This window comes from Trachinotus anak, unplaced genomic scaffold, assembly GCF_046630095.1.
Source record: "Trachinotus anak isolate AG129_WGS33_773 ecotype Australia unplaced genomic scaffold, CSIRO_AGI_Tana_v1 ptg000003l, whole genome shotgun sequence".
Classification (NCBI taxonomy): domain Eukaryota; kingdom Metazoa; phylum Chordata; class Actinopteri; order Carangiformes; family Carangidae; genus Trachinotus; species Trachinotus anak.
This window is the reverse complement of record NW_027273854.1, coordinates 19,558,008-19,583,365: the sequence shown is the minus strand read 5'-3', so window position 1 is coordinate 19,583,365 and position 25,358 is coordinate 19,558,008. Positions and strand designations below refer to the sequence as shown.

At 49.2% G+C, this 25,358-nt stretch overlaps 9 non-coding genes and 6 pseudogenes across 9 annotated transcripts; all 15 read left to right on the top strand.

Annotated features, from left to right (window-relative positions):
• The first annotated feature begins 633 nt into the window (after nucleotides 1–633).
• Nucleotides 634–825, top strand: LOC139619409 (U2 spliceosomal RNA). The gene has a single exon (XR_011690406.1). It is a non-coding gene; the product is annotated as a U2 spliceosomal RNA (small nuclear RNA).
• Nucleotides 826–1,224: 399 nt separating this feature from the next.
• On the top strand, nucleotides 1,225–1,339 carry LOC139618800 (U5 spliceosomal RNA). The gene has a single exon (XR_011689810.1). It is a non-coding gene; the product is annotated as a U5 spliceosomal RNA (small nuclear RNA).
• Nucleotides 1,340–1,503: 164 nt separating this feature from the next.
• Nucleotides 1,504–1,695, top strand: LOC139619407 (U2 spliceosomal RNA). Its single transcript, XR_011690404.1, has one exon. It is a non-coding gene; the product is annotated as a U2 spliceosomal RNA (small nuclear RNA).
• A 395-nt stretch (nucleotides 1,696–2,090) lies between these two features.
• On the top strand, nucleotides 2,091–2,205 carry LOC139618799 (U5 spliceosomal RNA). The gene has a single exon (XR_011689809.1). It is a non-coding gene; the product is annotated as a U5 spliceosomal RNA (small nuclear RNA).
• Nucleotides 2,206–2,369: 164 nt separating this feature from the next.
• LOC139618751 (U2 spliceosomal RNA) lies at nucleotides 2,370–2,448 on the top strand (annotated as a pseudogene).
• A 5,011-nt stretch (nucleotides 2,449–7,459) lies between these two features.
• LOC139618714 (U2 spliceosomal RNA) lies at nucleotides 7,460–7,676 on the top strand (annotated as a pseudogene).
• Nucleotides 7,677–8,075: 399 nt separating this feature from the next.
• On the top strand, nucleotides 8,076–8,190 carry LOC139619307 (U5 spliceosomal RNA). The gene has a single exon (XR_011690308.1). It is a non-coding gene; the product is annotated as a U5 spliceosomal RNA (small nuclear RNA).
• A 164-nt stretch (nucleotides 8,191–8,354) lies between these two features.
• Nucleotides 8,355–8,558, top strand: LOC139618731 (U2 spliceosomal RNA; annotated as a pseudogene).
• Nucleotides 8,559–13,490: 4,932 nt separating this feature from the next.
• LOC139619732 (U2 spliceosomal RNA) lies at nucleotides 13,491–13,666 on the top strand (annotated as a pseudogene).
• Nucleotides 13,667–14,061: 395 nt separating this feature from the next.
• Nucleotides 14,062–14,176, top strand: LOC139618798 (U5 spliceosomal RNA). The gene has a single exon (XR_011689808.1). It is a non-coding gene; the product is annotated as a U5 spliceosomal RNA (small nuclear RNA).
• Nucleotides 14,177–14,340: 164 nt separating this feature from the next.
• On the top strand, nucleotides 14,341–14,532 carry LOC139619583 (U2 spliceosomal RNA). The gene has a single exon (XR_011690575.1). It is a non-coding gene; the product is annotated as a U2 spliceosomal RNA (small nuclear RNA).
• A 395-nt stretch (nucleotides 14,533–14,927) lies between these two features.
• On the top strand, nucleotides 14,928–15,042 carry LOC139618797 (U5 spliceosomal RNA). Its single transcript, XR_011689807.1, has one exon. It is a non-coding gene; the product is annotated as a U5 spliceosomal RNA (small nuclear RNA).
• Nucleotides 15,043–15,206: 164 nt separating this feature from the next.
• On the top strand, nucleotides 15,207–15,285 carry LOC139618750 (U2 spliceosomal RNA; annotated as a pseudogene).
• Nucleotides 15,286–20,294: 5,009 nt separating this feature from the next.
• Nucleotides 20,295–20,500, top strand: LOC139619838 (U2 spliceosomal RNA; annotated as a pseudogene).
• A 395-nt stretch (nucleotides 20,501–20,895) lies between these two features.
• LOC139618795 (U5 spliceosomal RNA) lies at nucleotides 20,896–21,010 on the top strand. The gene has a single exon (XR_011689806.1). It is a non-coding gene; the product is annotated as a U5 spliceosomal RNA (small nuclear RNA).
• The last annotated feature ends 4,348 nt before the right edge of the window (nucleotides 21,011–25,358 follow it).

The following is a 25,358-nucleotide window of genomic DNA, read 5'->3' as shown; positions in this document are numbered from 1 at the left end:
GTGGCCCTGCCACATGTGGTCCATGTGGACCAGACATGTGCAGTGCCAGGGCGCTCAGTAAGATGGAACCTGCAACTCTTACGGGATGCTGTGGCTTGGGCTGAGGATAGGCATCTGCCGCTTATGCTGGTCGGTCTTGATCAAGCAAAGGCCTTTGACAGAGTACATTGGGGTTTTATGTTTAGTGTACTGGAAAGGCTAGGTTTCGGTCAGGTTTTTGTAGGGTGGCTGCGCACATTGTATAGGGGTGCGGGGAGCAGGGTTTTGGTTAATGGGCACCTGGGGGAGGCTTTTAGTTTGTACTCTGGGGTGAGACAGGGTTGCCCGCTCTCACCGCTGCTCTATGTGCTTTACATGGAGCCATTAGCAGCTGCCATTCGGGCTGATCCTGGAGTGAGAGGTTTTTTTGTGCCTGGCAGTGGGGGTCTGCGAGTCAAGCTGTCTCAGCAGGCTCTGCCGTATGGCTGAGCCCTTTGAGTTTGTGAAAAGTCAACCAGCTGTCGAGGTCAGGAATGGGGAGGTGGGCGGAGGTGGTGAAAAGCAGCCATTGCTCCGCTCATGTCAAAAGCAGCCAACCGCGACCAGCGAGATTTGTGCCAAGAGCCTGGCTGGAACGCCAGACACTTTGGGCCCATCGCTTCTCGGCCTTTTGGCTAAGATCAAGTGTAGTATCTGTTCTTATCAGTTTAATATCTGATATGTCCTCTACCCGAGGACAAACATATTAAACGGATTTTTAGAACTGGGAGCTGAAAAAGGGGCTTGCTCCGTTCACTCCACGCATCGACCTGGCATTGCAGTGCCGCCGGGAACGGTGCACCCTTCTCTGGCCGTGTGGAAAAGCAAGCAAGCAAGCAAGCAAGCAAGCAAACAATGACGCAAACGTACAGTTTCAAATGCCCCTCTGGCAGTGGCTGGAGGAAGGTGAGTCAACCTGCCCCACAGCTGATATCCCTCACGCGCCCTGGAAGGGCTGCTAGCCTCCAATCAACCCCGCATTTTCCCTGTATTTTGGTCCCCGGGGGCCTGCAAGCGCCTGATAACTTGAGAAATTTGTGGGGATTGCATGTTGAGGCCCAGACACTTTTCTCCACAGCCCGATTGGCTAGAGCCCGTGACAACATGGGGAGGGGGCGGGGATTTGGCAAGCTAAGAGAAGGCTACCGTGAGGGCGGTGACTGGGACCAATGGGGTCCTCGGCCGCTCTTGAGGAGAGGCCTGTACTGACTCTGGTTTCTCTTCATCACGCACAAGTCTTTCGCCTTTTACTAAAGACTTCCGTGGAGAGGAACACCAATGAGTTTAAGCTATTTTTGGCAGGCTCTGCCGTATGGCTGAGCCCTTTGAGTTTGTGAAAAGTCAAACAGCTGTCGAGGTCAGGAATGGGGAGGTGGGCGGAGGTGGTGAAAAGCAGCCATTGCTCCGCTCATGTCAAAAGCAGCCAACCGCGACCAGCGAGATTTGTGCCAAGAGCCTGGCTGGAACGCCAGACACTTTGGGCCCATCGCTTCTCGGCCTTTTGGCTAAGATCAAGTGTAGTATCTGTTCTTATCAGTTTAATATCTGATATGTCCTCTACCCGAGGACAAACATATTAAACGGATTTTTAGAACTGGGAGCTGAAAAAGGGGCTTGCTCCGTTCACTCCACGCATCGACCTGGCATTGCAGTGCCGCCGGGAACGGTGCACCCTTCTCTGGCCGTGTGGAAAAGCAAGCAAGCAAGCAAGCAAGCAAACAATGACGCAAACGTACAGTTTCAAATGCCCCTCTGGCAGTGGCTGGAGGAAGGTGAGTCAACCTGCCCCACAGCTGATATCCCTCACGCGCCCTGGAAGGGCTGCTAGCCTCCAATCAACCCCGCATTTTCCCTGTATTTTGGTCCCCGGGGGCCTGCAAGCGCCTGATAACTTGAGAAATTTGTGGGGATTGCATGTTGAGGCCCAGACACTTTTCTCCACAGCCCGATTGGCTAGAGCCCGTGACAACATGGGGAGGGGGCGGGGATTTGGCAAGCTAAGAGAAGGCTACCGTGAGGGCGGTGACTGGGACCAATGGGGTCCTCGGCCGCTCTTGAGGAGAGGCCTGTACTGACTCTGGTTTCTCTTCATCACGCACAAGTCTTTCGCCTTTTACTAAAGACTTCCGTGGAGAGGAACACCAATGAGTTTAAGCTATTTTTGGCAGGCTCTGCCGTATGGCTGAGCCCCTTGAGTTTGTGAAAAGTCAAACAGCTGTCGAGGTCAGGAATGGGGAGGTGGACGGAGGTGGTGAAAAGCAGCCATTGCTCCGCTCATGTCAAAAGCAGCCAACCGCGACCAGCGAGATTTGTGCCAAGAGCCTGGCTGGAACGCCAGACACTTTGGGCCCATCGCTTCTCGGCCTTTTGGCTAAGATCAAGTGTAGTATTCGTGGAGAGATTTTTCTTTTTTGATCTGGGCGACACTTCTATGGAAGCGATGGCCAGTATGGCCTCTCCTGTGCAGGTTATCCCTAAGGTTGGGTTGAGGTTCACGCTTCGTTTCCAGGCAATCGTGACAGAAGAAGATGCTGTTTCAAGATCGTGGTTCTGCAAGAGGGTCATCATGGGCCAGCTTCTTTTGACGGTGGAGGATGTCTTGTGCATTCAATGGAACCAACAGGAAAAAGCTTTTGATGTCACCCTGAGGAATGAGGAGGTGTACAGAAAGGTGTCTGAAAATTGTTCGGCTGGAGCTGGGGTAAGGCCCCTTGCCTGCTACAAGATTTTGAGTTTGGACAGACCTAATTTCAGGCAGATCACAGTTCACATGTTTAACCCGTTTGTGACTGATCTTGCCTTGGCTGATTTCCTGGGCCGGTATGGAGAAGTGGTGTCAGCAGCAAGATATGTTAATGATCCAATGGGGTTTTGGACTGGCAGACGGCAGTTCCAGGTGTTGCTCAAGCCTGAGCCAGAAGGGCCTGGTGGTCTCAGACATCCACCCGCCTTTTTTAGTCTCGGTGGGGACCGTGGCTATTTGTTCTATTCGAGGCAACCGTCTTTCTGTCGGCAGTGTAGGCAGTCTGGCCACACGGAGGCAGGATGCACTGGGGTCTGCTGCCGTTTCTGTGGTCAGGGGGGACACGAGGCTAAAGACTGCACTGCACTGAAGGCCTGTCATGGATGTGGTGGACTTGATCACCTCTATCGGAGCTGTCCTGGCCGTAGGAGAACCTTTGCAGAAGTAGCTGGGGCCACTGGAGGGCAGGGTAAGGCTCAAGACTTTGGAGGGACTTTCGTGCCAATGGGCAATACGTCAATTGATCCACAGCAAGCGGATCAGCTTCCAGGCCCTTCTGGGAGTAGAGTGGACTCTGTATCCAAGGTGCAGGGACTTGCCAGTGTTGCTGGAGAAGTCAGTGTGGACCAGGTGCCCTCGGGGATTACGGATGCGGTCCCCACTGGTGCCGCTCCCACCGAGCCAAAGCAAGGAGCACGAAGAGGTTTGAAGGTGTTGGAGGAGGGTCTCTCGATTGAAAAGGGGGAGTGTGAGCAGGTGGTGAAGAGTAAAAGGTCAAAGAGGGAGAGGGAGGGAGAGGGGAGGGGGCAGGCCGCAGAGGTGGGGGTTGATGTGGGTAGGGCTGATGGAATACAACAGGGGGGGGAAACGGTTAGAGGAGGGGCCCGGGGGCGGGATGCAATAGATACAGGTCAGGGGTTGGAGCATGTCTCAGGGGTTTTGGGTGAGGAGCCACCAGCTGGGTTGGAGCTTGATTTTGAGCTTTCTCCCGGTTTGCTCCTATTGTCGTCTCCTTTGAGTGAGGACGCATACGAGGGACCAAAAAGGCCTTCATCCTCACCAAATGCTGTTCCCTTTTCCTGGGCGGACCAGATGGATAGTGAAGGAGATGATCTGTATTCACAGTAGGGGGGGGGACTGTTTTGTTTTCTTTTTGTTTTTGTTTGAGTGTAAGCATCTGTAATTTAAAATGTTCTCCTTTGATGTTCTTTCTCTGAATGTGAGGGGAATGAGGAACACTGTTAAAAGAAGGATCGTTTTCGAATTTGTTAGCTCTTTGCGTGTAGCTTTTTGTTTGTTGCAGGAAGTCCACTTACGGGATATGGGGGATGTTGGGTGTTTTAGAAGGGAATGGACCAGAGGGGACTCAGTCTGGAGCATAGGGGGTGTTCACTCTACAGGAGTTGGGATTTTGTTTGGTTTTAAGGAGATTAAAGTGGAGGGTGTTTTTGTTATTGTCCAGGGGAGAATAATGGGTGCGGACATCTCCTGGGGAACAAACACGCTGAGAATCATTGTGGTCTATGGACCACAATCCTCAGCAGAGCGGAAAGAAATGTTTGGGATGCTGGAGCCGCACCTTGTCACCAACAGGCAGGTCATCATAGGGGGTGATTTTAATGTAGAGTTAGGAAAGGGGGGTGATGCCAGCGACCTGTACATTTCTAATCTTTTGAATAGTTTTGGTTTGGTCGATGGGGCGAGGGTGGTCAGGCCACTCATGGATGGTCCCACTTGGCGTAATTCGCAGGGGATCTTTAAGCGTTTAGATTATGTATTTTTTGTTAAGACCTTGAAGTTGGTTGCAGGAAGGGTGCTCCCGGTTTGCTTTTCGGATCATGATGGTTTGCTGTTTACGGTGAGTTTGGATTTGCCAGTCTTCGGGCCTGGGTTTTGGCGCTTAAATATTAGTGTGCTGGAGGAGGACTTGTTTAGTCAACAGTTTCTTTGGTTTTTTAAGGGTCTTATGGGACTCAAACCGCTGTGCCAGGGGTTGTTAGAGTGGTGGGAGGTGGCTAAGGAGAGGATGAAGATATTTTGTTTAAGTTATTGTCAGAGAAAGGCTGGAATGGCAAAGAGGGAGGTGGTCCATCTCCAGCACCGCCTTGAACTCGAGTATGCTAGGGGTAACTGTAAAGGTGCTGTAGACCATCAAGTTTGCGCATCCTTGAAAGCAAGTCTGAGACATATTTTTGAGGGTAGGGCCCGCGCATACCTGGTGCGGTCACGTCTGCAGTTCATTGAACAGTCAGAGACATGTTCGGCTGCTTTTTTTGGCTCCATACGGGCTGATAGGGCGAAGCAGCTGGTGTCAGGAGTTAGGAATAAACAGGGCAGGGTTGTGGTGGACACCTGCGAGATGGTGTGTGTCGCTACAGATCATTTCCGTGATGTTTTCACGGAGCGAGCGGTAGACATAGGAGGGGGAGGGGTGTTCCTGGATTTGCTGAACCAGCAGGTGCCAGGGAACATAGTGCGGGCTTTGGAGGCCCCACTGACCCTCAAAGAGCTTGAAGGTGCTCTCTGTAGGATGAACAGGCGCAAGGTGCCAGGCATTGATGGGTTGCCGGTAGAGTTCTATGTTAAGTTTTGGGACATACTTGGGCCAGTATTGTTGGAGGTGTTGACTGAGGTGCTCTGTACGGGGAAAATGGGGAGGTCTATGGCGACTGGAGTTATCTCCCTTCTGTTTAAGAAAGGGGATCGCGCTGATATGGATAACTGGCGACCGCTGTCCATGCTGTGCGTAGACTATAAGCTCCTGGCTAAGGTTCTGGCAGACCGGTTAAGCGTGGCCCTGCCACATGTGGTCCATGTGGACCAGACATGTGCAGTGCCAGGGCGCTCAGTAAGATGGAACCTGCAACTCTTACGGGATGCTGTGGCTTGGGCTGAGGATAGGCATCTGCCGCTTATGCTGGTCGGTCTTGATCAAGCAAAGGCCTTTGACAGAGTACATTGGGGTTTTATGTTTAGTGTACTGGAAAGGCTAGGTTTCGGTCAGGTTTTTGTAGGGTGGCTGCGCACATTGTATAGGGGTGCGGGGAGCAGGGTTTTGGTTAATGGGCACCTGGGGGAGGCTTTTAGTTTGTACTCTGGGGTGAGACAGGGTTGCCCGCTCTCACCGCTGCTCTATGCGCTTTACATGGAGCCATTGGCAGCTGCCATTCGGGCTGATCCTGGAGTGAGAGGTTTTTTTGTGCCTGGCAGTGGGGGTCTGCGAGTCAAGCTGTCTCAGTATGCTGATGACACTACATTGCTGCTGGACAGGGATGAGTGCCTTATCCGTTCATTGCAGATTTTTAGTGACTTCAGCCGGGTGGCTGGATCAAGCCTTAATTGTGCAAAGTCCTCGGTTAAGTTCTTTGGGAGGTGGAGAGAAAGGACGGATGTACCAGGGGGTCTGTCTCTCTGCTCTGGGCCTCTGAAGGTCCTAGGGGTAAGTTTTGAGTCGCCTCATGGTGCCACAGTGAACTGGACGAGGCGTCTGGAGGCGGTCCAGAGGAAGATTTCTCTCTGGAAGAGTAGGTGCCTGACGTTTGTAGGGAAGGTACTTGTTCTCAAGGTGGATGTTTTGCCTTCTCTCCTGTACCTGGCTTACATATATCCACTACCAGTCAGTATGAGGAGGCCTCTCATGCGTCACGTATTCGGTTTTATTTGGGGGGGGAGATATGAGTATGTTGCGAGGGCCCGCATGTTGGCAGGGGTTGAGGAAGGGGGGAGAGATGTGCCACATCTGCCACTGAAGTTGGACTGCATTTTCGTTTCTTTTATGTGTAGGGAATTAGCTGGCCCAGTGGTTCACCCCTCTGGCTATTTTTTGCGCCTCTTTTTTGCCTACCAAGCAAGGCAGCTTTTGGTTTGGGACAACTTGGCTCCCCGGGTAGAGCAGCAACCATGGCACTACCGCCATGCAGCCAGGTGGCTGCGGGCGCACCCGGAGGCTTCTGCACCAGCCCTGCAACTTAATCACAGGGCCCTCTACAAAGAGGTTAAGCAAAGGGTCATTGCACCTCCGGTCCCAGGAATATTGCCAAGTGTTTGGAGGGGGATTCAGCCTCATGGGCTTGATAATGGCCTTAAGGACCTGAACTGGTTGTGCCTCCATAAGTGTTTGCCAGTACAAGACATCATGTACCGGCATGGGTTGGCAAGGTCTCCGGTGTGTCCTAGGATTGGGTGCTCGGTAGAGGAGACAATTAGGCATGTAATGTGGGACTGTCCCTTTTCTAGGGTAGTATGGGAAAGGGTGGAGCTGTGGCTACGGAAGGGAGTCTTTGGGTTCCAACTATCATGGGAAATGGTTGAGAGGGGGGTGGGAACAGGACTGGGTTGGGCAAAATTAGCTGTTTGGCTAGTAATTAGCATGGTAAAGAGAGGCTTGTGGGTGGCTAGACAGGACCTAATTAAGAACAACAGATGCAGTAGAGTGGATGGGGTGGTGAGCAGAGTAAAAGCAGACTTGAAGAGGAGAATTGAGAGGGACATCCTGAAGTGGGGAATGCATGCTGCTTTAGAGAGGTGGAAGGGGGGTTTTGGTCTGTGGGATTGAAATAGGGGGGGGGGGGGGGGTAGGATGTTTAAGGTAAACTTTTGTTTGGCTTGGTTTGTTTTGTTTGAACAAAATGGATGGAGTGGGTCAATTGTGTTTTGGATTTTTGGACCTCATATGTAAACTGTTTTCTTTGTTTTGTGACATTTGTTTTGGAGTGAGGAACTGAAATAAAAAAAAAAAAAAAAAAAAAAAAAAAAAAAAAATCTGTTCTTATCAGTTTAATATCTGATATGTCCTCTACCCGAGGACAAACATATTAAACGGATTTTTAGAACTGGGAGCTGAAAAAGGGGCTTGCTCCGTTCACTCCACGCATCGACCTGGCATTGCAGTGCCGCCGGGAACGGTGCACCCTTCTCTGGCCGTGTGGAAAAGCAAGCAAGCAAGCAAGCAAGCAAGCAAACAATGACGCAAACGTACAGTTTCAAATGCCCCTCTGGCAGTGGCTGGAGGAAGGTGAGTCAACCTGCCCCACAGCTGATATCCCTCACGCGCCCTGGAAGGGCTGCTAGCCTCCAATCAACCCCGCATTTTCCCTGTATTTTGGTCCCCGGGGGCCTGCAAGCGCCTGATAACTTGAGAAATTTGTGGGGATTGCATGTTGAGGCCCAGACACTTTTCTCCACAGCCCGATTGGCTAGAGCCCGTGACAACATGGGGAGGGGGCGGGGATTTGGCAAGCTAAGAGAAGGCTACCGTGAGGGCGGTGACTGGGACCAATGGGGTCCTCGGCCGCTCTTGAGGAGAGGCCTGTACTGACTCTGGTTTTTCTTCATCACGCACAAGTCTTTCGCCTTTTACTAAAGACTTCCGTGGAGAGGAACACCAATGAGTTTAAGCTATTTTTGGCAGGCTCTGCCGTATGGCTGAGCCCTTTGAGTTTGTGAAAAGTCAAACAGCTGTCGAGGTCAGGAATGGGGAGGTGGGCGGAGGTGGTGAAAAGCAGCCATTGCTCCGCTCATGTCAAAAGCAGCCAACCGCGACCAGCGAGATTTGTGCCAAGAGCCTGGCTGGAACGCCAGACACTTTGGGCCCATCGCTTCTCGGCCTTTTGGCTAAGATCAAGTGTAGTATCTGTTCTTATCACAGCAAACGATTTGAATTGTATTTTGACCCTACCATTAAATAAAGGTTTTGATGTAAGCTTCCAGTCTGCGGCTATCCTGAGAGAATTTTGGACAAGATTTGAGTCTGTGAAACCCCAGTTTTCTGCATTTGTTGTTGAAAAACTGACTGATAATGCATTGAAAACAGTCATTGTCAGAATGTTTAATGAGACAGTGAATGCAGAAGACATTTGTATATGGCTGGGGAGATACTGCACTGTTAAAGGCCAGGCTACCAAAGTGAGAGATGAGGACGGCATCTGGAATTGCGCTTGGAGGGTCCCCATTCAACAATGGCAGGACCCCCAGGGCTTCCAAGGCCTGAAACATCTGCCGTCAATGATAGTTCTGGGTGAAAACAGGGGCTACATCCACTACCAAGGTCAGCCCAAGCTCTGCCGCAAGTGCGGTGAGCATGGGCACCTGGTAGAAGCGTGCACAAAAACCTTTTGCGGAAAGTGTAGAGAAATTGGGCACACTTTTGAGGAGTGCACCAATGGCAGGAAGTGCAACCTTTGTGGAGAAACAAATCATCTCTTCAGAGCTTGCCCCAAATCGTTTGCCAACAAACTAAAGGCAGCAAAAGCCAATGAACAAAATGGAGGACAAAAAGAAAAAGAGCAGGTTGAAGAGGCTGGGCAGGAAAATTCAAATCTCCCGCCAGATACTGTGATTGGAGAGGAGGGATCATGTGAGGCGGGAGAGGGGGAGGGGCCTGCAACAGCCCCATCAATGGAGAGTGGAGAGGAGGATGGGGAGATGCAGGAAGTGGGCGGAGCTAGTTCAGAAATGGAAGATTTTCAACCACCTGAAAATAGTGAGGATGCCCCCCTCCCCGATGCCCAGCAAACAAAGAGACTTGCATCGGAATTGTCCTCTGAGTCTCCTGTAGCCTCAGAGAAGAGGGGAAGAGTTGGGACTCTCTCAGACAGTTCATCTGTGGAGGAGCCCAGAGTCTTCCCCTCCAATTCACCAAATGAAGTCTCTTTCCTGACAGTAGCTCTACAATCAACCCCTAAGGACTCCAAGCTAAATGCAGCCTTGCGTCAAAGGCCAACCCCCAGAGTCCGACGGGGGAATGGAGCTCAACTCCCTCCTTCATCACCTGTTGAAGTGAAGGAGGAGCCCCGTTCACAAGAAATAGTCTAACTGCCTTTTTTTTTTAAAAAAAAAAAGATATTTTAGCATCTTAAACCTCTATTTAGTGTTTTTAAAATTTCATACCTGTTGTTTTTAATCATACTCATGACACTCACCTTCTCAACCATCAATGTGAGAAGTGTGAAGTCGAGAGTTAGAGCCCAGAGTGTTTTATCCTTTCTTAATTCTACAAAGTCAGATGTGTTTTTAATGCAGGAATGTGGCATACCGTTTTTAAAACACTACCGACAGTGGGAGGAGATGTGGCCACAGACATCGATATGGAGCGGATCAAACCAAAATAAGAACGATGGAGTGGCCATTTTAATAAAAAACCCTCAGGTTCTGGTGAAGGGTAGCACTGTGGTGAGAGACGGTAGGGCACTTTTAGCACACTTGACCTTTATGGGACAGGATTTTAACCTTCTCAATATTTATGGCTTTAACGACAAAAATGACAGGTATGACCTTTTAGAAGACCTGCAGTCCCACATGCTAGGGAGAGTGCCATTAGTTTTAGGAGGTGATTTTAACTGTATTTTAAGTCGAAAAGATAGAAAAAGAACAGGGGAAGATTTTAAAATTGACAAAACATCGGTTTTATTACAGGGCATATGCAGGGATTTTAAACTACAAGACTGTTTTAAAACCATGCATCCCAGAGAGGAGGGCTTCACCTGGTTCAGTGGTGATGGCACCAGAGCCTCTCGCATAGATTTTATTTTCACACGGGACTGCCCGCCGACCGATGCTAGATTGACCCCTGTTTTCTTTTCTGACCACCTGATGCTCTCCTGCACCCTTTCACTCTCTTCAGGTGTGACTTTTGGAAGTGGTCTGTGGAAACTCAACTGCTCCCTGCTTGAAGATCAACATCTAGTTCAGCAGTACAGGGAGCAGTACCGAGAGTGGCAGACCCTTCAAGACATGTACGATACACGAGCACACTGGTGGGAGATGGTGAAGGGAAAGACCCAGACTTTTTTCAGACAGGCAGGCAAAAAAAGAAAGGGCAAGGAGAACAGACGCATGATGGGACTGCAGAAGCGACTACAGCGCTATTTTAACCTCAACCAAAATGGAATGGATTTTAATGAAGAAATTACAGAAATCAAATCAGAGATGTCGGTTTTAGCTGAAATTAAAAGCAAGGGTGTCATTTTAAGGAGCAGGGAACGGGAAATAGAGGAGGGTGAGAAGTGCACCAGGTATTTTTTTAAGAAAATTGTTAGTAAAGGGGGGACCATTTTAAAACTAAAAAAGGAAAACGGGTGCATAACAGAGAATATCGAAGAAATTAAACAGATTGTGGAAAATTTTTACGTAGAATTGTATAAAGAAAAGCCCATTAGAATAGACACCATGAATGAAGTTTTAAAATCCATCGATAAAAAAGTAAAAGACAGTGTGCTTTTAACCCAAGATTTTACCATTCTAGAGTTAAATAAATGTTTGTCAAGTTTTAAAAAAGGGAAGTCCCCAGGACAGGATGGACTTCCCTTGGAATTTTATTTGACCTTTTGGGACATTTTAGCACCTGATTTGATCGATGTTTTTAAAGACTTTGAGCACCTAGACCGACTTCCTGACAGTTTTAGAGTAGGGATAGTGACTCTACTGCACAAAAACAAAGACAAGACCGACCTGATGAACTGGAGACCTATCGCACTTTTAAACCTTGATTGTAAACTTTTTAGCAAACTTTTAGCCTCACGTATGTCCTTGTTTTTAAAGGGGGTGATTCACCCGGATCAAGGCTGTGCCATCCCAGGGAGGAAGATCACCGACAGCCTGGTACTGATCCGAGACACCATCTGTTACGCGAGAGACAGAAACATCCGGCTAGTAGTCCTAAATTTAGATTTTGAGAAAGCCTTCGATCGGGTCTCGCACCAGTACCTTTTCAAGGTACTGCAAAAAATGGGGTTCCCAGAAAGGTTTCTAGCTTGGGTGGGATTGCTGTATCGGGACATTACCAGCAAATTTGTGATTAACGGGCATTTGACAAAAGCAGTCGATATTAACTGCGGTGTCCGTCAGGGTTGTCCGTTATCTGCCCTCCTATACATAACATGTATAGAACCGCTGGCACAGATCTTGAGAAGGGATCAACGAATCAATGGGTTGGGAGTACCGGGGAGCGGGGGACTGGACACCAAGTGTATTTTATACATGGACGACGTGAACATTTTATGCACCGACCTTTTATCCGTCAACAGGACGCTGGACTTGACTGACTGGTTTGGACAGGCTTCTGGGTCAAAGTTGAACAAAAACAAGACCCAAGCCCAATTTTATGGACCGTGGACAGCGACTGAGATGACAGGACTCCCTTTGACTGTGACCCAGACTGACCAAAAAATACTGGGGATCAAATTTGACAGGGAGGGAGAAGGAACAACAAATTGGCCAGACGTGGTAGGGAAAGTAAAACAAAGACTAGGATATTGGGGACTTAGAGGACTGACTATTGAAGGAAAGGTTTTAATCATCAAAGCGGTGATTTTACCTTTGCTTTTACTCATCAGTTCTGTTTTTATCCCACCTAGGAGAGTGCTTTTAGATCTGGAGCGAGCCATCTTTTATTTCCTGTGGGGCTCCAAGTGGGAGAGACTGAGGAGGGAGGTCATGAAAAGGCCAAAAGAGAAAGGAGGAAAAGGAGTGCCTGACCTGTACTTGTTTTTAGGAAGCCGATACACCGCACTACACCTCAAACAAGCCACAGACCCATCCGGAAACCCCAAAACTACAGCCATGACACGTTTCTGGATGGGATCGTACCTCAGACGATTGAAGATTTTACCTACAGATCTTAAAGTACCCGTGTCTTTTAGCCTGCCACCAGCCTATGCTTTTATCCCGACGTTTTTAAAGCATTTTAAACTGGAGCAGGAGGAGCTGCATATTTTAACCAACCACCGTTCTCTGATCTCTGTTGTGCAGGAGCAGGAGCCAGTGAGTCCAGTGCGCGGGCTCGCATTTGGCGAGCCCTCAACAGTTTGGCGCAACGTGAACCATTCCGCTCTTCCAAACAGACTCCGGGACCTGTCATGGATGGTGGCTCATGAGATTCTCCCAGTCAGGTCCGTCATGCACTCCCGGGGCATGTCAACACGCTCAACCTGCCCCCGACCCGGTTGTGGCGCGCCAGAGTCGGTGAGGCATTTGCTCTGGGAGTGCAGCGCTGCCGTAGACCAGTGGGCAATGGCCGGCTCCTTGCAATTCCCGTACTTGCCAGCAAGGGAGGTCCTTACAGCACAACTGGTGCTGTATGGGGTGAGCCAAAAAACACTGAAGAACGATGACTTTGCCCAGATGTGGCTCACCCTAGCCGCCATCAAAGACGCCATATGGACCTCCAGAAACTTGCTGGTAAGGAAGCACATGCAGATCCCCCCCGTGGCTGTGATCCGGATGGCTGTAGGCGGCAGGCCTAGGACACAGCCACAAAGAAGCATCGCCTCTGTGCCCATTCGGACGAAGGAGCCGGAGCCACACATGAAAAGGTCAAAGCAGCGGCGGCCTGGCTCTCCGGGTGAGGCAGGTGGGAAGGAGCAACAGGGTGAGGATCTCCTCTGAGCACCACGACAGGATCCCGAGAGACCAAATGTTTGGGGGAGCGGAATGAGTGACCCTGGGTAGGGACTCATTCTGCTCCTGCACAAAATTAGAAAGAAGAGAAGTTTTAAACCAATGCACTCCCTTTTTAAAGATTTGGGACACTCCATGGTTTTCATTTGTGAGATGGATTTTATGTTTGACAACATGTAAAACCCCTTGAAATATTTGTTTTTAATGTTTTAAAAAAAAAACAAACAAACAAACAATGGTTTTACAACTATTTATCATATTGTTGTGATTATAATGTACCCTTTGTATCTCAAGATGTAAACCTTCTTTGAAAAAACTTGAAATGAGTGTCAATAAATCTTTTCGAAAGAAAAAAATCTGTTCTTATCAGTTTAATATCTGATATGTCCTCTACCCGAGGACAAACATATTAAACGGATTTTTAGAACTGGGAGCTGAAAAAGGGGCTTGCTCCGTTCACTCCACGCATCGACCTGGCATTGCAGTGCCGCCGGGAACGGTGCACCCTTCTCTGGCCGTGTGGAAAAGCAAGCAAGCAAACAAGCAAGCAAACAATGACGCAAACGTACAGTTTCAAATGCCCCTCTGGCAGTGGCTGGAGGAAGGTGAGTCAACCTGCCCCACAGCTGATATCCCTCACGCGCCCTGGAAGGGCTGCTAGCCTCCAATCAACCCCGCATTTTCCCTGTATTTTGGTCCCCGGGGGCCTGCAAGCGCCTGATAACTTGAGAAATTTGTGGGGATTGCATGTTGAGGCCCAGACACTTTTCTCCACAGCCCGATTGGCTAGAGCCCGTGACAACATGGGGAGGGGGCGGGGATTTGGCAAGCTAAGAGAAGGCTACCGTGAGGGCGGTGACTGGGACCAATGGGGTCCTCGGCCGCTCTTGAGGAGAGGCCTGTACTGACTCTGGTTTCTCTTCATCACGCACAAGTCTTTCGCCTTTTACTAAAGACTTCCGTGGAGAGGAACACCAATGAGTTTAAGCTATTTTTGGCAGGCTCTGCCGTATGGCTGAGCCCTTTGAGTTTGTGAAAAGTCAAACAGCTGTCGAGGTCAGGAATGGGGAGGTGGGCGGAGGTGGTGAAAAGCAGCCATTGCTCCGCTCATGTCAAAAGCAGCCAACCGCGACCAGCGAGATTTGTGCCAAGAGCCTGGCTGGAACGCCAGACACTTTGGGCCCATCGCTTCTCTGCCTTTTGGCTAAGATCAAGTGTAGTATCTGTTCTTATCAGTTTAATATCTGATATGTCCTCTACCCGAGGACAAACATATTAAACGGATTTTTAGAACTGGGAGCTGAAAAAGGGGCTTGCTCCGTTCACTCCACGCATCGACCTGGCATTGCAGTGCCGCCGGGAACGGTGCACCCTTCTCTGGCCGTGTGGAAAAGCAAGCAAGCAAGCAAGCAAGCAAACAATGACGCAAACGTACAGTTTCAAATGCCCCTCTGGCAGTGGCTGGAGGAAGGTGAGTCAACCTGCCCCACAGCTGATATCCCTCACGCGCCCTGGAAGGGCTGCTAGCCTCCAATCAACCCCGCATTTTCCCTGTATTTTGGTCCCCGGGGGCCTGCAAGCGCCTGATAACTTGAGAAATTTGTGGGGATTGCATGTTGAGGCCCAGACACTTTTCTCCACAGCCCGATTGGCTAGAGCCCGTGACAACATGGGGAGGGGGCGGGGATTTGGCAAGCTAAGAGAAGGCTACCGTGAGGGCGGTGACTGGGACCAATGGGGTCCTCGGCCGCTCTTGAGGAGAGGCCTGTACTGACTCTGGTTTCTCTTCATCACGCACAAGTCTTTCGCCTTTTACTAAAGACTTCCGTGGAGAGGAACACCAATGAGTTTAAGCTATTTTTGGCAGGCTCTGCCGTATGGCTGAGCCCTTTGAGTTTGTGAAAAGTCAAACAGCTGTCGAGGTCAGGAATGGGGAGGTGGGCGGAGGTGGTGAAAAGCAGCCATTGCTCCGCTCATGTCAAAAGCAGCCAACCGCGACCAGCGAGATTTGTGCCAAGAGCCTGGCTGGAACGCCAGACACTTTAGGCCCATCGCTTCTCGGCCTTTTGGCTAAGATCAAGTGTAGTATTCGTGGAGAGATTTTTCTTTTTTGATCTGGGCGACACTTCTATGGAAGCGATGGCCAGTATGGCCTCTCCTGTGCAGGTTATCCCTAAGGTTGGGTTGAGGTTCACGCTTCGTTTCCAGGCAATCGTGACAGAAGAAGATGCTGTTTCAAGATCGTGGTTCTGCAAGAGGGTCATCATGGGCCAGCTTCTTTTGACGGTGGAGGATGTCTTGTGCATTCAATGGAACCAACAGGAAAAAGCTTTTGATGTCACCCTGAGGAATGAGGAGGTGTACAGAAAGGTGTCTGAAAATTGTTCGGCTGGAGCTGGGGTAAGGCCCCTTGCCTGCTACAAGATTTTGAGTTTGGACAGACCTAATTTCAGGCAGATCACAGTTCACATGTTTAACCCGTTTGTGACTGATCTTGCCTTGGCTGATTTCCTGGGCCGGTATGGAGAAGTGGTGTCAGCAGCAAGATATGTTAATGATCCAATGGGGTTTTGGACTGGCAGACGGCAGTTCCAGGTGTTGCTCAAGCCTGAGCCAGAAGGGCCTGGTGGTCTCAGACATCCACCCGCCTTTTTTAGTCTCGGTGGGGACCGTGGCTATTTGTTCTATTCGAGGCAACCGTCTTTCTGTCGGCAGTGTAGGCAGTCTGGCCACACGGAGGCAGGATGCACTGGGGTCTGCTGCCGTTTCTGTGGTCAGGGGGGACACGAGGCTAAAGACTGCACTGCACTGAAGGCCTGTCATGGATGTGGTGGACTTGATCACCTCTATCGGAGCTGTCCTGGCCGTAGGAGAACCTTTGCAGAAGTAGCTGGGGCCACTGGAGGGCAGGGTAAGGCTCAAGACTTTGGAGGGACTTTCGTGCCAATGGGCAATACGTCAATTGATCCACAGCAAGCGGATCAGCTTCCAGGCCCTTCTGGGAGTAGAGTGGACTCTGTATCCAAGGTGCAGGGACTTGCCAGTGTTGCTGGAGAAGTCAGTGTGGACCAGGTGCCCTCGGGGATTACGGACACGGTCCCCACTGGTGCCGCTCCCACCGAGCCAAAGCAAGGAGCACGAAGAGGTTTGAAGGTGTTGGAGGAGGGTCTCTCGATTGAAAAGGGGGAGTGTGAGCAGGTGGTGAAGAGTAAAAGGTCAAAGAGGGAGAGGGAGGGAGAGGGGAGGGGGCAGGCCGCAGAGGTGGGGGTTGATGTGGGTAGGGCTGATGGAATACAACAGGGGGGGGAAACGGTTAGAGGAGGGGCCCGGGGGCGGGATGCAATAGATACAGGTCAGGGGTTGGAGCATGTCTCAGGGGTTTTGGGTGAGGAGCCACCAGCTGGGTTGGAGCTTGATTTTGAGCTTTCTCCCGGTTTGCTCCTATTGTCGTCTCCTTTGAGTGAGGACGCATACGAGGGACCAAAAAGGCCTTCATCCTCACCAAATGCTGTTCCCTTTTCCTGGGCGGACCAGATGGATAGTGAAGGAGATGATCTGTATTCACAGTAGGGGGGGGGACTGTTTTGTTTTCTTTTTGTTTTTGTTTGAGTGTAAGCATCTGTAATTTAAAATGTTCTCCTTTGATGTTCTTTCTCTGAATGTGAGGGGAATGAGGAACACTGTTAAAAGAAGGATCGTTTTCGAATTTGTTAGCTCTTTGCGTGTAGCTTTTTGTTTGTTGCAGGAAGTCCACTTACGGGATATGGGGGATGTTGGGTGTTTTAGAAGGGAATGGACCAGAGGGGACTCAGTCTGGAGCATAGGGGGTGTTCACTCTACAGGAGTTGGGATTTTGTTTGGTTTTAAGGAGATTAAAGTGGAGGGTGTTTTTGTTATTGTCCAGGGGAGAATAATGGGTGCGGACATCTCCTGGGGAACAAACACGCTGAGAATCATTGTGGTCTATGGACCACAATCCTCAGCAGAGCGGAAAGAAATGTTTGGGATGCTGGAGCCGCACCTTGTCACCAACAGGCAGGTCATCATAGGGGGTGATTTTAATGTAGAGTTAGGAAAGGGGGGTGATGCCAGCGACCTGTACATTTCTAATCTTTTGAATAGTTTTGGTTTGGTCGATGGGGCGAGGGTGGTCAGGCCACTCATGGATGGTCCCACTTGGCGTAATTCGCAGGGGATCTTTAAGCGTTTAGATTATGTATTTTTTGTTAAGACCTTGAAGTTGGTTGCAGGAAGGGTGCTCCCGGTTTGCTTTTCGGATCATGATGGTTTGCTGTTTACGGTGAGTTTGGATTTGCCAGTCTTCGGGCCTGGGTTTTGGCGCTTAAATATTAGTGTGCTGGAGGAGGACTTGTTTTGTCAACAGTTTCTTTGGTTTTTTAAGGGTCTTATGGGACTCAAACCGCTGTGCCAGGGGTTGTTAGAGTGGTGGGAGGTGGCTAAGGAGAGGATGAAGATATTTTGTTTAAGTTATTGTCAGAGAAAGGCTGGAATGGCAAAGAGGGAGGTGGTCCATCTCCAGCACCGCCTTGAACTCGAGTATGCTAGGGGTAACTGTAAAGATGCTGTAGACCATCAAGTTTGCGCATCCTTGAAAGCAAGTCTGAGACATATTTTTGAGGGTAGGGCCCGCGCATACCTGGTGCGGTCACGTCTGCAGTTCATTGAACAGTCAGAGACATGTTCGGCTGCTTTTTTTGGCTCCATACGGGCTGATAGGGCGAAGCAGCTGGTGTCAGGAGTTAGGAATAAACAGGGCAGGGTTGTGGTGGACACCTGCGAGATGGTGTGTGTCGCTACAGATCATTTCCGTGATGTTTTCACGGAGCGAGCGGTAGACATAGGAGGGGGAGGGGTGTTCCTGGATTTGCTGAACCAGCAGGTGCCAGGGAACATAGTGCGGGCTTTGGAGGCCCCACTGACCCTCAAAGAGCTTGAAGGTGCTCTCTGTAGGATGAACAGGCGCAAGGTGCCAGGCATTGATGGGTTGCCGGTAGAGTTCTATGTTAAGTTTTGGGACATACTTGGGCCAGTATTGTTGGAGGTGTTGACTGAGGTGCTCTGTACGGGGAAAATGGGGAGGTCTATGGCGACTGGAGTTATCTCCCTTCTGTTTAAGAAAGGGGATCGCGCTGATATGGATAACTGGCGACCGCTGTCCATGCTGTGCGTAGACTATAAGCTCCTGGCTAAGGTTCTGGCAGACCGGTTAAGCGTGGCCCTGCCACATGTGGTCCATGTGGACCAGACATGTGCAGTGCCAGGGCGCTCAGTAAGATGGAACCTGCAACTCTTACGGGATGCTGTGGCTTGGGCTGAGGATAGGCATCTGCCGCTTATGCTGGTCGGTCTTGATCAAGCAAAGGCCTTTGACAGAGTACATTGGGGTTTTATGTTTAGTGTACTGGAAAGGCTAGGTTTCGGTCAGGTTTTTGTAGGGTGGCTGCGCACATTGTATAGGGGTGCGGGGAGCAGGGTTTTGGTTAATGGGCACCTGGGGGAGGCTTTTAGTTTGTACTCTGGGGTGAGACAGGGTTGCCCGCTCTCACCGCTGCTCTATGTGCTTTACATGGAGCCATTGGCAGCTGCCATTCGGGCTGATCCTGGAGTGAGAGGTTTTTTTGTGCCTGGCAGTGGGGGTCTGCGAGTCAAGCTGTCTCAGTATGCTGATGACACTACATTGCTGCTGGACAGGGATGAGTGCCTTATCCGTTCATTGCAGATTTTTAGTGACTTCAGCCGGGTGGCTGGATCAAGCCTTAATTGTGCAAAGTCCTCGGTTAAGTTCTTTGGGAGGTGGAGAGAAAGGACGGATGTACCAGGGGGTCTGTCTCTCTGCTCTGGGCCTCTGAAGGTCCTAGGGGTAAGTTTTGAGTCGCCTCATGGTGCCACAGTGAACTGGACGAGGCGTCTGGAGGCGGTCCAGAGGAAGATTTCTCTCTGGAAGAGTAGGTGCCTGACGTTTGTAGGGAAGGTACTTGTTCTCAAGGTGGATGTTTTGCCTTCTCTCCTGTACCTGGCTTACATATATCCACTACCAGTCAGTATGAGGAGGCCTCTCATGCGTCACGTATTCGGTTTTATTTGGGGGGGGAGATATGAGTATGTTGCGAGGGCCCGCATGTTGGCAGGGGTTGAGGAAGGGGGGAGAGATGTGCCACATCTGCCACTGAAGTTGGACTGCATTTTCGTTTCTTTTATGTGTAGGGAATTAGCTGGCCCGGTGGTTCACCCCTCTGGCTATTTTTTGCGCCTCTTTTTTGCCTACCAAGCAAGGCAGCTTTTGGTTTGGGACAACTTGGCTCCCCGGGTAGAGCAGCAACCATGGCACTACCGCCATGCAGCCAGGTGGCTGCGGGCGCACCCGGAGGCTTCTGCACCAGCCCTGCAACTTAATCACAGGGCCCTCTACAAAGAGGTTAAGCAAAGGGTCATTGCACCTCCGGTCCCAGGAATATTGCCAAGTGTTTGGAGGGGGATTCAGCCTCATGGGCTTGATAATGGCCTTAAGGACCTGAACTGGTTGTGCCTCCATAAGTGTTTGCCAGTACAAGACATCATGTACCGGCATGGGTTGGCAAGGTCTCCGGTGTGTCCTAGGATTGGGTGCTCGGTAGAGGAGACAATTAGGCATGTAATGTGGGACTGTCCCTTTTCTAGGGTAGTATGGGAAAGGGTGGAGCTGTGGCTACGGAAGGGAGTCTTTGGGTTCCAACTATCATGGGAAATGGTTGAGAGGGGGGTGGGAACAGGACTGGGTTGGGCAAAATTAGCTGTTTGGCTAGTAATTAGCATGGTAAAGAGAGGCTTGTGGGTGGCTAGACAGGACCTAATTAAGAACAACAGATGCAGTAGAGTGGATGGGGTGGTGAGCAGAGTAAAAGCAGACTTGAAGAGGAGAATTGAGAGGGACATCCTGAAGTGGGGAATGCATAATGCTTTAGAGAGGTGGAAGGGGGGTTTTGGTCTGTGGGATTGAAATGGGGGGGGGGGGGGGTAGGATGTTTAAGGTAAACTTTTGTTTGGCTTGGTTTGTTTTGTTTGAACAAAATGGATGGAGTGGGTCAATTGTGTTTTGGATTTTTGGACCTCATATGTAAACTGTTTTCTTTGTTTTGTGACATTTGTTTTGGAGTGAGGAACTGAAATAAAAATAAAAAAAAAAAAAAAAATCTGTTCTTATCAGTTTAATATCTGATATGTCCTCTACCCGAGGACAAACATATTAAACGGATTTTTAGAACTGGGAGCTGAAAAAGGGGCTTGCTCCGTTCACTCCACGCATCGACCTGGCATTGCAGTGCCGCCGGGAACGGTGCACCCTTCTCTGGCCGTGTGGAAAAGCAAGCAAGCAAGCAAGCAAGCAAACAATGACGCAAACGTACAGTTTCAAATGCCCCTCTGGCAGTGGCTGGAGGAAGGTGAGTCAACCTGCCCCACAGCTGATATCCCTCACGCGCCCTGGAAGGGCTGCTAGCCTCCAATCAACCCCGCATTTTCCCTGTATTTTGGTCCCCGGGGGCCTGCAAGCGCCTGATAACTTGAGAAATTTGTGGGGATTGCATGTTGAGGCCCAGACACTTTTCTCCACAGCCCGATTGGCTAGAGCCCGTGACAACATGGGGAGGAGGCGGGGATTTGGCAAGCTAAGAGAAGGCTACCGTGAGGGCGGTGACTGGGACCAATGGGGTCCTCGGCCGCTCTTGAGGAGAGGCCTGTACTGACTCTGGTTTCTCTTCATCACGCACAAGTCTTTCGCCTTTTACTAAAGACTTCCGTGGAGAGGAACACCAATGAGTTTAAGCTATTTTTGGCAGGCTCTGCCGTATGGCTGAGCCCTTTGAGTTTGTGAAAAGTCAAACAGCTGTCGAGGTCAGGAATGGGGAGGTGGGCGGAGGTGGTGAAAAGCAGCCATTGCTCCGCTCATGTCAAAAGCAGCCAACCGCGACCAGCGAGATTTGTGCCAAGAGCCTGGCTGGAACGCCAGACACTTTGGGCCCATCGCTTCTCGGCCTTTTGGCTAAGACTGCGGTCGCCTCCTTTTGATGGTTAAATTCTTGCCTGTTGTGGCTCTGAGTTAAACCAGCTCTTGGGAGGAAATTGTCTACATTCCTTGTTTAAAGTTGTGCAACTTTTCTGTAGTTGCATATCTTAAACAAATAGGAATTCATTGGCCCAGAAAATCTCTTACCTGCGCTCTGCCGGATTCAACACCTTGTCCAGGCCAAAACTTGAAAAGGTAAGTACGTTTTTAGATTTTTTTCCTTTTTATATTTTTAATTGTATTTACTTATTTATTGTTCATTGTTTTTTTGTCCATTGTAAGTTTTTTACTGATTTTAGATCCTTTTAGCTTGTGGTGCCTCCACCATGTCGGCCACCCATGCCAACATGCGGAGGCACCACAGCGTCCGTTTTAAGTTTAAAGAAAAGGATGGAAAGCTCCTGGAGATGTCAAGGCTAGATTTCTCCAGGAAGCTAATCCAACAGGCTTTGAAATTCACAGCAAACGATTTGAATTGTATTTTGACCCTACCATTAAATAAAGGTTTTGATGTAAGCTTCCAGTCTGCGGCTATCTTGAGAGAATTTTGGACAAGATTTGAGTCTGTGAAACCCCAGTTTTCTGCATTTGTTGTTGAAAAACTGACTGATAATGCATTGAAAACAGTCATTGTCAGAATGTTTAATGAGACAGTGAATGCAGAAGACATTTGTATATGGCTGGGGAGATACTGCACTGTTAAAGGCCAGGCTACCAAAGTGAGAGATGAGGACGGCATCTGGAATTGCGCTTGGAGGGTCCCCATTCAACAATGGCAGGACCCCCAGGGCTTCCAAGGCCTGAAACATCTGCCGTCAATGATAGTTCTGGGTGAAAACAGGGGCTACATCCACTACCAAGGTCAGCCCAAGCTCTGCCGCAAGTGCGGTGAGCATGGGCACCTGGTAGAAGCGTGCACAAAAACCTTTTGCGGAAAGTGTAGAGAAATTGGGCACACTTTTGAGGAGTGCACCAATGGCAGGAAGTGCAACCTTTGTGGAGAAACAAATCATCTCTTCAGAGCTTGCCCCAAATCGTTTGCCAACAAACTAAAGGCAGCAAAAGCCAATGAACAAAATGGAGGACAAAAAGAAAAAGAGCAGGTTGAAGAGGCTGGGCAGGAAAATTCAAATCTCCCGCCAGATACTGTGATTGGAGAGGAGGGATCATGTGAGGCGGGAGAGGGGGAGGGGCCTGCAACAGCCCCATCAATGGAGAGTGGAGAGGAGGATGGGGAGATGCAGGAAGTGGGCGGAGCTAGTTCAGAAATGGAAGATTTTCAACCACCTGAAAATAGTGAGGATGCCCCCCTCCCCGATGCCCAGCAAACAAAGAGACTTGCATCGGAATTGTCCTCTGAGTCTCCTGTAGCCTCAGAGAAGAGGGGAAGAGTTGGGACTCTCTCAGACAGTTCATCTGTGGAGGAGCCCAGAGTCTTCCCCTCCAATTCACCAAATGAAGTCTCTTTCCTGACAGTAGCTCTACAATCAACCCCTAAGGACTCCAAGCTAAATGCAGCCTTGCGTCAAAGGCCAACCCCCAGAGTCCGACGGGGGAATGGAGCTCAACTCCCTCCTTCATCACCTGTTGAAGTGAAGGAGGAGCCCCGTTCACAAGAAATAGTCTAACTGCCTTTTTTTAAAAAAAAAAAAAAGATATTTTAGCATCTTAAACCTCTATTTAGTGTTTTTAAAATTTCATACCTGTTGTTTTTAATCATACTCATGACACTCACCTTCTCAACCATCAATGTGAGAAGTGTGAAGTCGAGAGTTAGAGCCCAGAGTGTTTTATCCTTTCTTAATTCTACAAAGTCAGATGTGTTTTTAATGCAGGAATGTGGCATACCGTTTTTAAAACACTACCGACAGTGGGAGGAGATGTGGCCACAGACATCGATATGGAGCGGATCAAACCAAAATAAGAACGATGGAGTGGCCATTTTAATAAAAAACCCTCAGGTTCTGGTGAAGGGTAGCACTGTGGTGAGAGACGGTAGGGCACTTTTAGCACACTTGACCTTTATGGGACAGGATTTTAACCTTCTCAATATTTATGGCTTTAACGACAAAAATGACAGGTATGACCTTTTAGAAGACCTGCAGTCCCACATGCTAGGGAGAGTGCCATTAGTTTTAGGAGGTGATTTTAACTGTATTTTAAGTCGAAAAGATAGAAAAAGAACAGGGGAAGATTTTAAAATTGACAAAACATCGGTTTTATTACAGGGCATATGCAGGGATTTTAAACTACAAGACTGTTTTAAAACCATGCATCCCAGAGAGGAGGGCTTCACCTGGTTCAGTGGTGATGGCACCAGAGCCTCTCGCATAGATTTTATTTTCACACGGGACTGCCCGCCGACCGATGCTAGATTGACCCCTGTTTTCTTTTCTGACCACCTGATGCTCTCCTGCACCCTTTCACTCTCTTCAGGTGTGACTTTTGGAAGTGGTCTGTGGAAACTCAACTGCTCCCTGCTTGAAGATCAACATCTAGTTCAGCAGTACAGGGAGCAGTACCGAGAGTGGCAGACCCTTCAAGACATGTACGATACACGAGCACACTGGTGGGAGATGGTGAAGGGAAAGACCCAGACTTTTTTCAGACAGGCAGGCAAAAAAAGAAAGGGCAAGGAGAACAGACGCATGATGGGACTGCAGAAGCGACTACAGCGCTATTTTAACCTCAACCAAAATGGAATGGATTTTAATGAAGAAATTAGAGAAATCAAATCAGAGATGTCGGTTTTAGCTGAAATTAAAAGCAAGGGTGTCATTTTAAGGAGCAGGGAACGGGAAATAGAGGAGGGTGAGAAGTGCACCAGGTATTTTTTTAAGAAAATTGTTAGTAAAGGGGGGACCATTTTAAAACTAAAAAAGGAAAACGGGTGCATAACAGAGAATATCGAAGAAATTAAACAGATTGTGGAAAATTTTTACGTAGAATTGTATAAAGAAAAGCCCATTAGAATAGACACCATGAATGAAGTTTTAAAATCCATCGATAAAAAAGTAAAAGACAGTGTGCTTTTAACCCAAGATTTTACCATTCTAGAGTTAAATAAATGTTTGTCAAGTTTTAAAAAAGGGAAGTCCCCAGGACAGGATGGACTTCCCTTGGAATTTTATTTGACCTTTTGGGACATTTTAGCACCTGATTTGATCGATGTTTTTAAAGACTTTGAGCACCTAGACCGACTTCCTGACAGTTTTAGAGTAGGGATAGTGACTCTACTGCACAAAAACAAAGACAAGACCGACCTGATGAACTGGAGACCTATCGCACTTTTAAACCTTGATTGTAAACTTTTTAGCAAACTTTTAGCCTCACGTATGTCCTTGTTTTTAAAGGGGGTGATTCACCCGGATCAAGGCTGTGCCATCCCAGGGAGGAAGATCACCGACAGCCTGGTACTGATCCGAGACACCATCTGTTACGCGAGAGACAGAAACATCCGGCTAGTAGTCCTAAATTTAGATTTTGAGAAAGCCTTCGATCGGGTCTCGCACCAGTACCTTTTCAAGGTACTGCAAAAAATGGGGTTCCCAGAAAGGTTTCTAGCTTGGGTGGGATTGCTGTATCGGGACATTACCAGCAAATTTGTGATTAACGGGCATTTGACAAAAGCAGTCGATATTAACTGCGGTGTCCGTCAGGGTTGTCCGTTATCTGCCCTCCTATACATAACATGTATAGAACCGCTGGCACAGATCTTGAGAAGGGATCAACGAATCAATGGGTTGGGAGTACCGGGGAGCGGGGGACTGGACACCAAGTGTATTTTATACATGGACGACGTGAACATTTTATGCACCGACCTTTTATCCGTCAACAGGACGCTGGACTTGACTGACTGGTTTGGACAGGCTTCTGGGTCAAAGTTGAACAAAAACAAGACCCAAGCCCAATTTTATGGACCGTGGACAGCGACTGAGATGACAGGACTCCCTTTGACTGTGACCCAGACTGACCAAAAAATACTGGGGATCAAATTTGACAGGGAGGGAGAAGGAACAACAAATTGGCCAGACGTGGTAGGGAAAGTAAAACAAAGACTAGGATATTGGGGACTTAGAGGACTGACTATTGAAGGAAAGGTTTTAATCATCAAAGCGGTGATTTTACCTTTGCTTTTAC